Here is a 3,131-nt window from a genome sequence, read left to right as displayed (position 1 = left end):
AGTCCAGAGATCCAAGCAGTTATAAAAAGTGCCCCAACTAAAAAGAGCTCAGGCCCAGATGGATTCACTCGTAAATTTTACCAGACCTTCATGGAAGAACTGACACCAATGCTTCTCAAACTTTTCCATAAAATAGAAAAGGAAGGAATTCTACCCAACTCCTTCTATGAAGCTAGCATCACTCTCATACCAAAACAAGGCAAAGAAAGAACAACAAAAAAAGAAAATTACAGACCCATCTCCCTCATGAACAAAGATGCAAAAATTCTGAACAAAACATTGGCAAACAGAATACAATAATATATGAAAAATATTATTTACCCTGACCAAGTAGGCTTTATCCCAGGGATGCAGAGATGGCTCAACATATGCAAATCCATAAATCACATGATTATCTCAATAGATACAGAAAAGACATTTGGCAAAATCCAACATCTTTTCTTGATAAAAGTATGACAGAAACTGGAAGGACCATATCTCTACATAATAAAAGCTACTTATGACAAACCTATAGCCCACATAATACTAAATGTTGAAAAACTTGAAGCTTTTCCACCAAATTCAGGAATAAAACAAGGGTGTCCACTGTCCCCACTTTTATTTAATATAGAACTGGAAGTCTTATCTATAGCAATTAGGCAAGAGACACTCATAAAATGTATGCAAATTGGAAAGGAAGAGATCAAATTATCACTATTTGCACATAATATGATTCTATACATAAAAGAACCCCAAAACTCTACCAGCAAACTGTTAGAGCTGATAAAAACTTTTAGCAACTTAGCAGGATATAAAATAAATACACAGAAATCAATTGTTTTCCTATCTACTAACAACAAATATGTGGAGAATGAAATCAGGGAATATCTCCCATTCACAATTGACTCAAAAATAGATAAACAAATAAAGTACCTTGGAAGAAACTTAATTAAGGAAGTAAAGGAGCTCTATAATGAGAACTTTAAAACACTCAAACAAGAAATTGCAGAAGAAACAAGGAAGTGGAAAGACATCCCTTTTTCTTGGAGCAGAAGAATCAATATTGTGAAAAGGTCAATTTTACCAAAAGCAATGTATACATTTAATGCAATCCCCATTAAAATTCCAGTGGCATTCTTCACAGAAATAGGGAAAAAAATCTTAAAATTCATTTGGAAGCACAAAAAACCTCAAATAGCCAAAGTGATTTTGAGCAACAAAAATAAGGCTGTGGTATCATTATATCCAATTTTAAGCTGTATTACAAAGCCATTAATAACAAAAACAACATGGTATTGGCACAAAGACAGACATGTGGATCGATGGAACAGAGTAGAAGACCCAGATGTTAATTCAGGCAGCTACAGCCATCTGATTTATGACAAAAATGCCAAAAATACTCACTGGAGAAACGCCAACCTCTTCAACAAGTTGTGCTGGGAAAACTGGATATCTATATGTAGAAAGAGGAACATAGCTCCTTGTCTTTCTCCATACACAAGTAGCAAACCCAAGTGGATCAGGGACCTTTATATCAGACTTGAAACTCTGAAATTGCTAGAGGAAAAGGTAGGGGAAACCCTTCAACATATTGTCATAGGTGATGTCTTTCTCAATATAACCCCAGTTGCCTAGAAAATAAAACCACTAATAAACTACTGGGATCTCATGAAATTACAAAGCTTTTGTACAGCAAAGGACACTTTGAATAGAGTGAAGAAAAAACCTACAGAATGGGAGAAAATCTTTGCCAGCTACACATCTGACAGAGGATTAATATCCAGAATATGCAAAGAACTCAAAAAACAGAACAATAAGAAATCAAACAACCCAATCACAAAATGGACTATGGTTAAGGCCTAAGTGAGGTCAGGTGAAGAGATAATATAAAAGGATGGGGCAGGCATGGTGGTGCATGCCTTTAATCCCAGCACTTGGGAAGCAGGGGTAGGAGGATCACCACGAGTTTGAGGCCACCCTGAAACTATATAGTGAATTCCAGGTCAGCCTGGGCTAGAGTGAGACTCTACCTGAAAAAGAACAAAACTATAAAAAAAAAAGAAAGATGGGGGGACGGACAACCAAAATTCAAGATATATATTCTGAATAAGACATACGAAAATCTACTTTTGTAAGTAATGTCACATCCAGAAGCCATAGATTGTTAATAGAAAATTTTCAGTGCTGGGCAGGAATACCTCCCAGTGAGTCATTTGCCAGGGAGGTCCATGTTGCCTCCAAAACACTACAGGCTATTGCCAAGACCCTTGGTTCCTCATGACAAAAAGATGGTAAGACCCTATTGATGAAGATGTCACATGCCTGAGCGGCAAAATCACTGAGAAATCAAGGTGGTGCTGAGCAGAAAACCTTCTACCTGTAGCCCAGAAAATTGAAAGGTGGAAAAAGCTGCACTGTATGCAGTCTTATGGAAGACAGAGGTCATCAGTGTTGAAAACAGTGGACACTGGAAACCTCAAGTTTGGCCAGACAGGCCAAATGTCTGAACAAGTGCAATAGTGGCATGTCTGCCCTAGGGGAAACCAACAGCTCTCTGGACTGAAGACCCACTCTATGGGAAGGAATACGTGACCGTTACTGAAAACCTAATCAAAAGCCTATGGCAGGAGAGGTCATGAGCCTTAGGGGTATAAATCCTGCTCTTGTCTGGATAAATGCATATATTACTCTCACCAAATTGCCCTGAAAGCACTACACTTAATGTGAATAATCATATATTAATGTTATTCTCACTTCCAGTTAGAGAAGCTTCTCTTTTCAGATGGTGATGACCACTAGGATGGCCCCAAAAGGCAACATAGTGCTGAGAAGAAAGGACAGAGGAGTGTCCAGCACTGAAATATCTCACAAGGCTCAGGGACCATTGTGGGAGAGATGGTAGAAATAATGTAAGTGTCAAAGGAAGGGTACCATTTCCTACATACAACTGTCCAGACAGATTTTGGCCTTGATATCCAAGACCTCACAGTGCCTAGCAATACCCACACAAGACCCTCATAATAGGAGAAAAAGATGATGACACCAAATTAAAAGAGAGACTAATGGAGAGAGGGAGAGGATATGACATAGAGCAGAGCTATGAAGGAGAAAGTTGGGGAGGGAAGGGAAATAGCATAGTTTGTTGTCTATAA

Source organism: Jaculus jaculus, chromosome 1, assembly GCF_020740685.1.
Source record: "Jaculus jaculus isolate mJacJac1 chromosome 1, mJacJac1.mat.Y.cur, whole genome shotgun sequence".
In the NCBI taxonomy this organism is placed as follows: Eukaryota; Metazoa; Chordata; class Mammalia; order Rodentia; family Dipodidae; genus Jaculus; species Jaculus jaculus.
This window is presented reverse-complemented; position numbering follows the sequence as displayed.